This window comes from Squalius cephalus (genome assembly GCF_949319135.1).
Source record: "Squalius cephalus genome assembly, chromosome: 10".
Lineage (NCBI taxonomy): Eukaryota > Metazoa > Chordata > Actinopteri > Cypriniformes > Leuciscidae > Squalius > Squalius cephalus.
In genome coordinates, this window is record NC_137131.1 from 25467212 (window position 1) to 25482142 (window position 14931).

The following is a 14931-nucleotide window of genomic DNA, read 5'->3' on the forward strand; positions in this document are numbered from 1 at the left end:
GGAGGCGTCTGTCGAGATAACCTTCCGGTATGAGATAGCTCCCATTGTCACTCCCGACTGGTACCATTCAGCCGCTATCCAAGGCTCCAGAGCTGATACGCAGCTCTGAGTCACTCTGATACGCAGACTGCTGGAAGCCCAAGCTCGGTGTGGTACTCGTGCATTCAGCCAGCGTTGTAGCGGGTGCATACGTAGCAAGCCCAGCTGAAGTACTGCTGAAGCTGAGGCCATGCAGCCTAACATTCTCTGAAAAGTTTTCAGGGGAACAAGGCTGCCCGTCCGGAATGAAGCGGCCAGGAGTCGAACATGGTGCACGCGCTGTGTCGACAGGCGGGCCGCCATAGACACGGAGTCCAGTTCTATCCCCAGAAAAGAGGCTGTCTGACTGGGCAGTAATGAGCTCTTGGTCCAATTGACCATGAGACCCAATTTTTCCAGATGGCTGAGAAGCAACATTCTGTGAGATATTAATTCTATCTCCGACTGTGCTAGAATCAACCAATCATCCAAATAGTTCAATATTCGCATGCCCTGACTTCTGAGGGGAGCGAGAGCCGCGTCCATACACTTCGTAAATGTACGGGGTGCTAGGGACAGGCCAAACGGGAGGACGGTGTATTGATATACCTGACCGTCGAAGGCGAATCTCAAGAATGGCCTGTGACGGGGTATTATCTGAATCTGAAAGTATGCGTCTTTCAGATCGAGAGAGATGAACCAGTCCCTCGGGCGAACTTGCGCGAGGATTTGTCTGGTCGTGAGCATTTTGAACGGTCGCTTCATGAGAGCTTTGTTCAAATGTCTCAGATCTAAGATAGGTCTGAGAGCCCCATCCTTCTTTGGAACGAGGAAATACCGGCTGTAGAAGCCTGACTCGCTCTGGGAAGGCGGTACTGGTTCTATGGCACCTTTGCATAGCAGCTTTGCTATTTCTGCGCGAAGTGTGCTACTTCTTGATTCACTTGTGTCTCGGTCCGTGCTAGGAAGCGTGGCGGACGGCGAGCGAATTGCAGCGAATAGCCCTGCTTTACTGTGTTCAGCACCCATTCTGACACTCCCTAAATAGCTTCCCAGGCTTTTGCGTGCATAGCTGGGGTAGAATGGCCTCTCGGTTCCGGTCGCCACACGGCGTGGGCTCGCGAACCTGAGTCTGAGGTATCGGCGCGGTGAGCGCACTCTCGATGCTTGAACACAGCGGCGTGCTGAAAACGGCGGCTGGCCGGTTTATATGTAACGTCCCGGTAACTTTGAGCGGGGAACATTTCATGGGGAAAAGCCCGGGACGCGTGGGGCGTGTTGTGTTTATCAGTAAGCGTGGGCGCTCGCGGGCAGACACAGGATTTACAACATAGCCGGTGTGTGTCGGCTTTATAGGTTTTGTCCCCTGGGATAAAAGCGTAGCAGAGCGGGCAGTGAGTAGGTGTGGTCACTGTTTTGTGGGCACATTTCCTACATCTAACACTCGAGCGGCATGTGCCAGCCCTACGACAGTGGGCTCTGCATGAGTGAATGACACAGGGGGAACCGTGCTTGTGTGTAGGGGTGAACACTGGGAAGTGGGCACATTTTCTACACTCAAGACACCATCGGCATGAGCCGGATAACCAGAAATTGTACTCTTTATGCGATTTCTCTGGGTCGCCGTAAAAACGGCGTTTGGGTGCAGGTGAGCAGATTGTACAACGTGCTCGTTGGCTGCAAAATACACATCTGCAGTCGCCTTTTCTAAGGGAACTGACAGAGCGAAAAGCTTTGAAGGCGGTCCGGCCACAGCGGGACTCGACCTTCTCCTCCCTGAAGCTGCTATAAGGACTTCGTGGGCTTAGGTGTCAGCGCAATCTTAGGCCGGGGTCCTCGCGGGGGAGGCGGCCTGTGGCGGCTTGACGAGCACAATCTCTGGCGAGCGCCTTGGCGTCGTTGCGAAGGTGGAGGCTGGGAGGACTGCTGGGTAGAGCTCCGGGCAGGAGGCTGCTTTTGAGAGCGGCCTGCGGTGGAGCTCGAGCGACGAGGCAGAAATAGCTTCATGGCCTGTGTGGTCTTCTGCACTTCAGAAAACCCGGTCGACAATCCCAACAACAGCTGGGTCAAAGAGGCCGGACAGGGAGAGCGGGGCGTTAAGAAACACGGCCCGCTCAGCCTCCCTCATGTCAGCGAGCGTCAACCCAGAGATGCCTCTCCGTGACGGTGAGCGAGGCCATGCTCCTCCCAATAGCCTGGGCCGCGGCTTTAGTAGCACGAAGGGAGAGGTCCGTTGCGCTTCTCAAATCCGTAATGATGGACTGGTCCGTGCCTTTCTCATCCCACTCAAGGAGGAGATCGGCTTGTAGAATCTGCAGAACTGCCATCGAGTGCAGGGTGGAAGCAGCCTGTCCAGCGGCGGTGAAAGCACGGCCGACGAGAGCTGATGTGGCTCGGCAAGCTTTAGACGGGAGGGCAGCCTTTGCACGCCATCCCGCAGAGGGCAGACAAAGGTGCGCTGCTACTGCCTCTTCCACGGGGAGGATCGACTTGTATCCCTTCTCACTGGCGCCGTCCACTTGGGAGAGCATCGAGGAGACAGGGGAGTGAAGTCTCGCGGAGAATGGTGCGTTCCACGATTTCGTGAGCTCATTGTGGAGCTCTGGCAGGAAAGGTGCTGACCTGGAGGCGGGCGCATGGCGGCGGCCAGGTAAAAAACACCCATCGAGCCTGTTGGGCGCGGGCTCCTCAGGCGGGGACCACTCGAGGCCGAGTTGGCTTACGGCCTTGGTGAGGAGCCGAATAAGCTTGGCGTCCACGCTTGCCCGAGTCCCACTGGACTCCTGGAGCGAAGGGGCGGGGTCTGGGTTAGAACCAGACCAATCCTCGCTTCCTGAAGCCAGGAGGGAACAGCTGTCATCACAGGTGTCTCCGTCCGCTTCCTCTCCCGAAGCGCCAACAATGAGGGCGGCGGCCGGCATCTGTGCGCTTGTAAGGGAGAGCGGAGAAGGAGATCGCGAGGCTCAAGGGGAAGGTTCCGGCGAGTGCTCGCAGGCCATGGCAGGCTCCGGTAGCCTCTGGGAGCGACGCTTCTTACTGCGCGGTCCAGCGGAGGCAGGTGGAGGGGCAGTTTCGTCGTCGAACATGGCAAGTCGAGCCCGCAGGGTCGACATTGTCATATCGTCGCAGTGGATGCAGTCGCCCGAAGACAGGGCGAGGGCTGCGTGGTCTCGGCCCAGGCAGAGAGCGCAGATAACATGGCGGTCTCCGTCGCTGAGCGGGGCTCTGCAAGAGCCACAGGAAGTACGAGGCATTTTGACAAAAACGCCTCGAGCTCTTTCAGAGAGAAAGTGTGTGACGCAGCGGCGACTACACACAGCAGAAAAGGATATGACGGCGGATAGCGTAGCAGGCACGGATGGCTGAAGGCGGCGAGAATCGTCCGGCTTCCTCAGGCGCTGTCCTAGGCTTGCTCTGTCGCTTGTTTCAACGGCGGCGGCTTCTCTCGGAGATCAAGCGATGCGGAGAGCTTTGCTGAAGAGATGAAAATCAGTTAACCCCCTGAGGTCGGCTCGTTTTTTTCCGTATGAGTGCAAAAAAATAATAAAATAAAAATATTAATTTTTATCTTATATGCTTGTGTTATACATCAATCGATCCTGTTTAGTGTGTATTTTTTTTGTGTATGCTCATAATAAAAACAAAGTGTTGTGCTTTTCGCCAAATAAAGAAAAATAAACATGATGCGAGTTCTGCCTACTCTCCGTCAGTGAAGTCAATTCTGAAACGCGTCCGAAAATGAACTGTAACTCAGCGAATACTCAGTCAAACAGGCATACAGTCACACAGGCATGAAGCTTGAATTCTCTTCTTTCAAATGAAGTAATTTTTATAAAAAACAAATATTCACAGTTTATATAATATGTATGTAAAGAGAGAGATGTCAGTCGTTCTCATCTCAGCTAATTAAGTTTTAATGTGACTCCGCCTACGGAGACCGCGCTATTCAAACGCAAATGTGAGGCGATCCATACAAACCTGTGAAACGCCCACATCCGCTGGATAAGGCCGGTGAAACACTGGATGCGTGGCGTAAGCGTCTCAGCTGCGTGGCGTGTCCGTTTTTATTTCGGCTCCCATCCATGTTAACAGTTTAGAGTTTGCATACTGCCTGTGTGAGACGCGCGTCTCAGGCGCGGCACGAGCCGCGTGGAAAACGCGTGCATTCTAGAAATAGAACCGACGCCTATTTTTCACGTGACACGCAAGCGTCTTGGAAGTGTTTCCATGCAAAATTGAATAGGAAAATCTGTTTATTTGTCATTTTGACACGAATACATATTAATAAATGTCCTTTTGATGTTTAAAAGTGTCTAGGTTTTGACATAAATGCAAATATAAATGTAATTTTACAAAATATGATCGATTTTCAAATACTGCTGTATTGAATGAACAGCCTTTAGCAAACTCTATTGCTATACTGAGATGAGGAATATATACTGTCACGGGTGAAGAATCACACGACAAGGCAGGTTTAGTGCAAAGGCCCCGGAGGGTGGATTTTATTTACAGTGAAATAAAAGGTGCAGGAAGACGGTGATCCGGTGCGTGATGGCTGGTGCTCCAAGTGCTCTTCAGTGTTTAGTCCAAACGAAAGTGGGTGTCCAAACGTGCTCCAAAAGTGATGGGCTGTCGGTCACTCGCTGCTTTCTGGAGGAAAACGAGAGAAAGGTTAGACCAGCAATTCATTCAGCTCGAGACCAGAGTCTGTCTGTCTGCTCAGCGCGTGCTGCTTTTGTAGCAGTTAATTAATGAGCTGCAGCTGTGACCGATCAGCCCGCTGTGAGAATGTGCAGGTGTTCGGTGTTTGTTACCAGGGCGACGCTGATTTCCTTGAGGACGCTCGTCACATTCCCCCCCCCCTAAGCGTCGTTCTGGTCCTGTGAACGTATGGAGATAGTAGGGGTGAAATAAGGGGAGGGTGGGGAATGACCCCTGACAGACCTGCATAAGCTGTCCATATCCGTGAGAGGCCATCAGCGTTCGCGTTGGCGGCCCCGGCCCGATGTCGTACCTCGAAGTGGAAGTCCTGGAGCGCTAGGAACCAGCGAGTCACCCTGGCGTTGGTGTCCTTGGCGCGGGCCATCCACTGGAGAGGCGCATGGTCGGTGACCAGGGTGAACTTGCGGCCTAGGAGGTAGTACCGGAGCTCCAGGACTGCCCACTTGATGGCCAGGGCCTCCCTCTCGACGGCGGCGTACTTCCTCTCAGCCGGGGACAGCTTCCTGCTGATGTAGATTATCGGATGCTCCTCACCTTCCTGGACCTGGGACAGGACGGCTCCCAGTCCCGTGTCGGAGGCATCCGTCTGCAGCAGGAAGGGGCAGCTAAAGTCTGGAGCGCAGAGTACCGGTGACGACGTCAGTGCTTCTTTGACCCGGGCGAAGGCCTCCTCCACCTCTGGGGTCCAGCATACTTTCTCCGGCTGCCCCTTCCTGGTCAGGTCTGTCAGAGGGGCGGCTAAAGAGGAGAAGTTGGGGATAAAACACCGGTAATACCCTGCCAACCCCAAGAAAGCTCGTACCTGGGTCTTTGTCTGGGGTCTCGGGGCGGAGTGGATGGCCTCTACTTTCTTTTCCTGGGGTTGTATCAGGCCCCGTCCGACACGGAAACCCAGGTACTTGGCTTCAGAGAGAGCTAGATGACATTTTCGGGGGTTGGCGGTGAGTCCAGCCCGCCGAAGCTCCGAAAGCACCCTCCGCAGACGCTCCAGATGTTCTCCCCATGCCTCGGAGTGGATCACGACGTCATCGATGTAGGCGGCTGCGTAGGCTTGATGGGGCCGCAGGATGATGTCCATCATTCTTTGGAAGGTTGCGGGGGCCCCGTGCAGGCCGAAGGGAAGGGTCCGGTATTGCCAGTGGCCACTGGGGGTTGAGAAAGCAGTTTTGGGTTTAGCATTTTCAGAGAGTGGTACCTGCCAATAGCCTTTGGTGAGGTCCAAGGTGCTGATGTACCGGGCCCTTCCCAAACGGTCCAGCAGCTCATCGACCCGAGGCATGGGGTACCCGTCGAATTCGGAGACTTCGTTCAGGCGGCGGAAGTCGTTGCAGAAGCGGAGGGTGCCATCCGGCTTTGGAACCATTACAATGGGGCTGGACCACGGGCTCCGGGATGGTTCTATTACCCCCAACTTTAGCATTTGTTGGATTTCCTCCTCAATAGCCTGCCGACGAGCTTCCGGGACACGGTAGGGCCGTTGCCGGACGACGACTCCTGGGGGTGTCCTGACGTCGTGCTGGACTACGTTGGTCTGCCCGGGCTGGGTCGAGAACACATCCTGGAACTGACTGACCAGGTGCTGCAGCTCCGCCTTCTGGGCAGCCGAAAGATGGGGGTTGACGTCTACAACCACGGGATCGGTGAGACTGAGGGCCGCCACTTGGTCCCGGGTCCCCACCCACTTCTTTAGGAGGTTAATATGGTAGAGTTGCTCTGTCTGGCGTCGACCAGGTTGCCTTAGACGGTAGGTGACTGGCCCGATTCTTTCTAACACCGTGTATGGACCCTTCCAAGAAGCCAGGAACTTGCAGGCAGAGCTGGGGACCAGGACCATGATGCGGTCTCCCGGCTGGAACTCCCGTGGTTGGGCTGCCCGGTCGTAATGGCGTTGCTGGGCTTGTTGGGCTTTGCTGAGGTGTTCCCGGACTAATGGCATCACTCGATCGATTCTCTCTCTCATTTGTCGTACATGCTCGATGACGGTGCGATGAGGGGCAGGCTGCTGCTCCCAAGCTTCCCTGGCGATGTCGAGGAGCCCACGTGGTTGGCGGCCGAACAGGAGCTCAAAGGGGGTGAAGCCAGTTGAGGCCTGGGGTACTTCGCGGATCCCGAAGAGTACGTAGGGAATCATAAGGTCCCAATCCCGCTTATCCTCCGCCGCCACGCGTCTCAGCATCTGCTTAAGGGTCTGGTTGAACCTCTCCACGAGCCCGTCCGTCTGGGGATGATAGACCGTGGTCCTCAACTGCTTCACCCGCAGCAGCCTGCAGAGATCTGCCATTAGCCGGGACATGAACGGTGTTCCCTGGTCAGTCAGTATCTCCGCGGGGATGCCGACTCGGCTGGCCAACAGAAACAGCTCCTGGGCGATGGACTTCGCGGTGGCTTTGCGTAAAGGAACTGCTTCTGGGTACCGGGTGGCATAGTCGACGATCACCAGGATGTGCTCGTGTCCCCGGGCAGACTTTGGCAACGGCCCCACTATGTCCATTCCGATCCGCTCGAAGGGCACCTCGATGATGGGCAGCGGGATGAGCGGGCTGGGGGGAGGAGTCCTGGGCGACGTGACCTGGCAGGTCGGGCAGGCTTGACAAAATCGTTTCACTTCGGCCTCCAGGCCAGGCCAGAGGAAACGGTCACGGATGCGCTGGGTGGTGTTGGCTGCCCCGAGGTGTCCTGCCATGGGGTGGGAATGGGCCAGCTCCAGGATGGTTTCGGTCTTGGCTCGGGGAACCACCAGTAGTTTTTTCTCCTCCCCCCTCTGCTGTGCGACACAGTACAGCAGGCCATTCTCGACGACAAAATGCGGGAGAGGATGGGGCCGTGGGAGGACGTCGTTTCCATCGACCATCCGGACCTGGGACCAACAGTGCTTCAAACGTTCGTCCTCCCGTTGTTCTTTGGCGAATGAGCCCCCTCCCGCAGCCTGTTGGTACACATCAAAGAAAGGATTAGAAGATTGGGAGGGGGACTCACCATCTCTCCCGCTGTCGGAGGCAAGAAGGGCTGGTCTGCGGCGAGGTCCACGCGGCCGCTTCCGTCTTCGACGGTTTCCCTCTGGGCTGGCAGGCTGAGTAGCGGCGGTGAGCAGTCGTTCGAAGCCCGGCCAGTCTCTCCCAAGCAGTACGGCCACCGGCAGGTCCTTCATCAAGCCAGCCTCCACCGGCCAGGTGCCTTGTCGTGACGCTATGGTGATTCTGCGGGCCGGTACTTGGCGAGTGTCTCCGTGTACACAGGTAATCGGCAGAAAACTCTTCTCACTGCCTCGAAGGGGACACACCCGGGACTGGATAAGGGTGACCGCACTGCCTGAGTCCAGTAAGGCCCGGAAACGTCTCCCTTCCACGACCACGTCCGCTTCAGGGGCTCCCGATGGTACACGCTGATGGACGATGCAGCCTGCCAGCCACGCACGCGGTGGTGTTACGGGTTCGGCGCTGGGCATGGGCTCGTCTCGCGGCGGGGAAACCGTCGGCCTGCTGACTGGACGTGAGGTGCCTTCGAGCGGGCGCCGCTCCTGGACCACCCTCCGGGGAAACGGCAACGCTCGATCCCCAGCCTCGCGGTGATGGATGGCATCCGCCAGCTCGATCGCCTCCACTAGTTCCAGAGTGTTGCAGGGATTTCTCATTCCAACCGCTTGACGAATCGGACGGGGAAGAGCGCGGAGGAGGCGATCGACCACCACCCGTTCCGCTACCTGGGCAGCCGAGGGATTTCCTTCTAATAGCCAGTGATGCGCGATGCGGCTGAGTTCCGCGGCTTGGGCACGGGCTGGCACGCGGGACTTGAATTCCCACTCGTGAAACTGTTGGGCGGCACAGATGGATGAGAGGCCGAGTCTCGCCAGGATTTCACGCTTGACTTCATTATAATCTTCGGCGATCTCATGGGGAAGTGAAAAATAAGCCCGTTGGGCTTCTCCAGTTAGAAGAGGTGCCAGCGCGCGTGCCCAATCGTCCTCTGGCCATGCTTCACATCGGGCTGTAGTTTCAAAGACTTGTAGAAAAGCTTCTACATCATCATCAGCCGTCATCTTCGGCAGCAGGCGGGTGGCTTGAGCTCGAGGGTCAGGTAGCGGAACGCGCTGGGCGGCGGAGACACGGATGGCGGTTAGTTCTTCCTCCGTCCTACCCTGGCGGGTGGCGAGATGTTCCACAATTTGTTGCTGGCGGATGCTCACCTCCGCGAGGCGTTGTAGAACCTCCTCCATGACGGGGATCAAGCGTGCCGCTTTCCGTGTCCTGCAGTGCACAAAAGGGGAAAAAAAAGAAAAAATTAGGATATTGGGGCGGTGAACTTGCCGGTGATTCCTCACACTCTTGCCCGCATTCTCCACCACTGTCACGGGTGAAGAATCACACGACAAGGCAGGTTTAGTGCAAAGGCCCCGGAGGGTGGATTTTATTTACAGTGAAATAAAAGGTGCAGGAAGACGGTGATCCGGTGCGTGATGGCTGGTGCTCCAAGTGCTCTTCAGTGTTTAGTCCAAACGAAAGTGGGTGTCCAAACGTGCTCCAAAAGTGATGGGCTGTCGGTCACTCGCTGCTTTCTGGAGGAAAACGAGAGAAAGGTTAGACCAGCAATTCATTCAGCTCGAGACCAGAGTCTGTCTGTCTGCTCAGCGCGTGCTGCTTTTGTAGCAGTTAATTAATGAGCTGCAGCTGTGACCGATCAGCCCGCTGTGAGGATGTGCAGGTGTTTGGTGTTTGTTACCAGGGCGACGCTGATTTCCTTGAGGACGCTCGTCACAATACTGTATGTGTTTTGTCAAAAATAAAGTCATCAACTAACTAATGAATCCTTTACTTTGAAATACGTATGATAAAATGTATACTTTAGTTTTGAAAGACGTTGACTAGTTTTGAAAAGATTATAAAGTATGTATGTGCATGCATATATATGTGTGTGTGTATATATGAAGAGTTCAGATGCAAAAGCCTCTAAATGCCATCTGAAATTTTCTCCTAGAATGATCATTTTTATGAAGCTTGTATATTTAAGTTAGCTATAGGTGACACACCTGAATGAATGGCTCATTAAGTATGCAGGGACGTAGTCTCACCAGGTGTGAACTACTAAATATACATGATGCTGTTGGAGCGTTTACGCCCCATCCGCATATTGGCTTTCCAAACTAAAAGTGTTTCACAAAACTAAAATCAATGTATCGTTTTTTTGTGAATGATTAGGCAGGATGATTTTCATATCATTTTGAAGAAAAAACACTAGGCGATGAAATCCATTAGTCAAAAGTCTTATTGCCACATATTTAGTATGTGTTTTGTGGCCTTATTTCAGAAACTTTAATTTTTAGTTTTTTCGATAACCATGCATAAACATTATTCTCTCAAAAATGAAAACATGTACATACATGTGGCTCACATATTATGGAAGTCCTGTTTGTGCTATATAGAGTGAATTTACACCTTTGCCATTAATATGTTTATAAGCAACTGAAAAAAGCACAAATGTCAGGGCATGTCAGAACATCTCAAGGACCCCAAAAACACCCCAGACCCCAGAGGGTTAAGCAGCTCCCGAGCCCGTCTTTTATACACTAAAGCCATGCCCATTCTGGCGGGCTATGACGCGTGGGGGCGCGAAGCAATATGTTAGTAGACAATATGTTACATGGAAAAGAAAATGGAAACACAACTGCAATTGCTTTTGGATTAGGCATATTTCACGACAACGTATGCATCCACAATATGAAAATGCAATGGCAAATACAATTTGCAATTGCATTTGAATATAGTCTGGAATATCATAAAATACTCTCCGCTCCTCTTCACCTTCACCTATAGCTATTGTGTGGTGAGTGTAGTGGAGCCATTGCACTGTGGCTGCCGTCACATCATCCGGGTCAGGTGGATGCTGCACATTGGTGGTGGTTGAGAAGAGACTATTGTAAAGAGCTTTGAGTGTACAGTGGTATCTAAAATTAATGTTTCATTCATTAATTCATTCGTTAATTAATTAATGTAAGAGATATGTTTTAATTAAGTAGCATTTAGAAGGCTGATTCTGATGTCATCAAACCCTTCTTACAGCAGTTTGACACAGGCAAAGGGGAAGGTTTACATCGATAGTAAAACATTTATTGTACGGAAATGAAATTTTAATCATAGTTGTCAAGCAGACAGCACACTGCGTTCTTGTTATTGTCCAGTAGAGGGACCAGGTGTTCTGTTTATGGATGGCATTTGCACATAGTTCCGTAATGCCATCTAGAGGAGAAAAAAAATATTTATTTATTATAAAACTCGTAGGCCTATTTTAATTCTAATTACCTTTTCTAGTATACATGTTTTGATTATAAGTCAATGTAAAGCTTGTCATACCCCATACACAAGCTATCTGTTTGTTTCTGGTGTCTGGGGTTTTCACTGTGTTATTAAGACCACAATAATGTTATTATAAAGTTATTAAGGTAATACCATATGCTGTAATGTGTTTATCTTTTCTGATCTTTCCCATTTTAATGTGATATGTCCATTCTTGGATTATTCCTAAATTAAATTGATTTCCGATTCTGAAACACTCACTTTCTATTAATTGACAACAGTATGTAGGCTACTTTGCTTGTGTTATCACATTACAAATGTTCTACTTAAATCTTTACATTTGTGTTGTTCCCTCCAGATTCCCCTTAGCGTGACGTCAGATATGAATCTATGCAGAAACTATGTCCTCAAGGTCAGAGCATAAATGGAGTTGGCATGGCAACAATACTTGATCAAAAGAAAAAGCATTTGCCATCTCCAGTACGGCACTGAGCTGATTAAAGAACATACAGCTTAATTTAATTTCTAGCCTATGTTTCCACTAGTATGACTGTGTTTAAATATAGCAAGAGTATAACGAGAGATAATCTGGTCTTCCGTCTCTACATTAAGTTTCATCTGATTTAATTGTCCATTTCCTTATTTTTTGGTGCTTTTTATTATGATGACATTCTAACAGATTCAGGAAAAACACTTATTTCAAAACACTACATTTTAAGCTTACAATGATAAATAAAACATTTTTCCCTATTGCATGCACTTTATTGAAAAAAAACTTTTGTATAAATTCTACGATGATGGATATATATATATAAAAAATCTCACTCAAACCACTGCCTGCTGCTGCTCTAGTTGCTTTTAAAGAGGGAAAAGCTGCCCATAACTGCTGGTCCAAGGATAATTGTTCTCAAATAGCATATTGGCGAAATGGATAGGGCAAACGATCAAGTGCATAGGATATGCTATGTGTTTGAGCTCCCGAGAACGTCAAAGCTTTCTATTTATTATGTGTTTTTGCAGCGTTAAGTAACGTAGCCAATCACAAATATATCTCTTGATTTCTTGAATGCAATGGCCAATAAGAGGCATAGACATATTAAATACATGCAACACCTCGTTGGCCGATTTGAACCGTTACTCCGATATGGCAACCAGTCCGCCATATTAAGGGCAAAACTGCTATAAACAAATACAAGTAAACGAGGACCTATGTGGCTTTTCTGGACAACAAGCCCAATAAAGTTTACATTTCAACGATTTATGATCTGCATGGAATTTGAAGGAGCCTTTGAATATATGATCATGGATTTTTTGAGTTCTGCATGCTCGCAAATCCACTCATTAGGCTATAACAAACAATACAATTATTGTGCTGACAGATCCGTTTATTATTATAACAGCGCTTTGTGAGCTCGAGATGAAGTAAGATGGCAGCTTTTTAGTGGTTATAAAGGGAGAGCATTTGTGCGCGTTCTGCCATGCCAAATCCTTGCTTTTCTGTGTGTTTATGTTGGGCTGTGTAGGTTGTGCAAGGACACATAAAATATTACAAGGAAATGTATGTTTTAAAAGGGGAAGCACTTACCCTGGTGTTACCCTCTGCATACAATGTAAAAATTATATGATCAGTAAGTCATGACAACATATGTTTTTACATTATAGGCTAACTCATCAAAATAAGTAAAGCAATTTTCAACTTTTTTTATAAGGTACACAAAATTCAACAAATTTTTAAGACAGTTTAATGTAATTTAAGTTTAAATGACTTACATCTAAGTTGACTGTACTTAAAAATGTAAGGCGGCAACTTTTTTACAGTGTAAAGATTCTTTGTTAACCCAAACAGTTCCTGTAACACACCTCTCAAACAACAAGATCTCTCCTTATCGTTTGTTGATATTTACTCAGTGAATGAGCAACAGTCAGTGCAGAGGCGTCCTTTGCAAGTCAGATGGCCCCTTTCAAAGAATGAGCTAAAAAATCAAAATCAGAAAACAAGGATTAGATATAATTCTATCTGTTCTATTCTAAAACTCATCTCTCATTTCTCCTTTCTTCAGTGGCACCTCTGCTGACATTGCTCTGCCAGGGACTTTCTCCGGGAGATGCTAGCCTACTGTTTATAGCGCTGACCAGTTACATAATTCAATGTAATATTTTTATTGTAAAAAACTACAGTATACAATAGCCTATGGTAACCAAGACAACAAATAATTAAAAGAAGCGCGAAACCTTAAACAAAGTAAACATGCACAAAACACTGGGAAACTAAACATAACCCTGAAATGGGGTGAGCCGAGCACAACCTAACATGCAGCATGACAAACTTAGTGTATTTTACTAGATAAATCTGAACATTTATTTAATCATAACTGTGACAGAGCTCTCTCTCACCGGCTGCGACAGCACTTGCACTCCCATTCACATATAAGTCTACACATTACAAGTAGAGGTAACTGCAGACTGGAGCAATGGGCGTGCCACGAGGTCGGAAAGGAATGGGGCGTGCCGTGAGGAATGGGGCGTGCCGTGAGGTATTTTCTATTGGACGCGAAAAGCTTCCTGATCCGCATAAAAGCGTGCTTGCGGTCTATGAAAGCGAGCCATAACCTTAATCACTATAATTACACAAATAATTATACAAGACCAAATACATTTCTTTCACTGTAAAAATAGCAATGATGATATTAAGAATACATTCAAAAGTACGTTACCTTCGAAACCTTCTGTATGGCGCGGGTTACATAACGTCATCACCACCGCGACTTTTTATAGGATCAATCATTAAAAAACATTGTTTGTGAAAATGTGCACTTTTTGTAACACATCACTTGAAGATATTGAACATTTATTTTTGTATTGCCCTTTTTCTATTTCTTTTTGGACTGACTTTAAAATAGATATGAGAAACATTTGTCTTAATTTAGAACCTCATGACATTTTACTTTGTTTCCAAAACCCATATTTTTCTGAAAAACAAAATTATATAATTCAATTATTTTGGCGAAGTTTTATATTCATAAGACAAAAATAAAAGAAACCCTAATATATTACCTTTTATAACACTAATCTCACAGTATACTTTGAAAGCCTTTCAAACATGAGATCACAAAACAAAGTTTTTGAAAATATCTATAACTACCTTGATATTATAAACTTTTATTTTTGCATTTATTTGTATTATGTGCATTTATTACTTACTGTTATTCTCTGGTTTACACATTTTGAGCTGTATTTACAATGCCTTGTGTTAATCTTGTTTTTTTTTATTGCATTATACTTGAAATGTCTGTACTTGAACTAATAAAATAAAAAATCATTAAAAAACAAATTAAATTATTATTTTAAAGATAAAAATGTCTCCTGACACTATTAAAGTCATACTAGTTTGAACTTTCATTTAAAGTACATACAAACTAAAAGTAATGTTATTTTTATAATAATGGTACAGCAAGTGCTTTTTGCTGTATAAAGGCATATATACATGTTTGATCAAACACTCACCATATAATTATAAAATGAAGTAAAAACAGTTTAATAAACTTGTAAGTGACATTAATAAATTAAGCAAAACAAACACCATTTTATACAAAATACATTTATTCAATTGTCATTTTTACAATTTATTTTTTGAAACGTCAATAGAATGTCATCAAAGGCTTGTGTTCTAAGTCAAAACTCATTCCTTTACTGATTCATACTGTAGTAGCAGTCCAAAGAACTGAAAAACTCATTCCTTTACTGATTCATACAGTAGTAGCAGTCCAAAGAACTGAAAAACTCATTCCTTTACTGATTCATACTGTAGTAGCAGTCTATAGAACTGAAAAACTCATTCCTTTACTGATTCATACTGTAGTAGCAGTCCAAAGAACTGAAAAACTCATTCCTTTACTGATTCATA